The 205-nt window shown below is 30.2% G+C and overlaps 1 protein-coding gene across 1 annotated transcript in view; it reads left to right on the top strand.

Annotated features, from left to right (window-relative positions):
- LOC119590672 (ubiquitin-like modifier-activating enzyme ATG7) overlaps nt 1-205 on the top strand; it is a gene marked incomplete at its 3' end in the record, with an annotated part of 29,543 nt that overhangs the window by 15,545 nt on the left and 13,793 nt on the right.

The following is a 205-nucleotide window of genomic DNA, read 5'->3' as shown; positions in this document are numbered from 1 at the left end:
CGCACAAAAAAAAAAATGTACAGCTATACAGAAAATTATTGTTAGAAAAATATTGCTAAACATTCTGAAACAAACAACGCTACTTTTTGAAAATAGTTGATGCTAGGAAACTGTTGGTACCCCTGATTTTTTCACTACTTTTGGGTATGTGTGGCATATCATGAATGGAAAGGCTATAAATTCACAGGTAATTTATTATATTCTA

The sequence above is a fragment of the Penaeus monodon genome, chromosome 27 (assembly GCF_015228065.2).
Source record: "Penaeus monodon isolate SGIC_2016 chromosome 27, NSTDA_Pmon_1, whole genome shotgun sequence".
Lineage (NCBI taxonomy): Eukaryota > Metazoa > Arthropoda > Malacostraca > Decapoda > Penaeidae > Penaeus > Penaeus monodon.
This window is presented reverse-complemented; position numbering and strand designations above follow the sequence as displayed.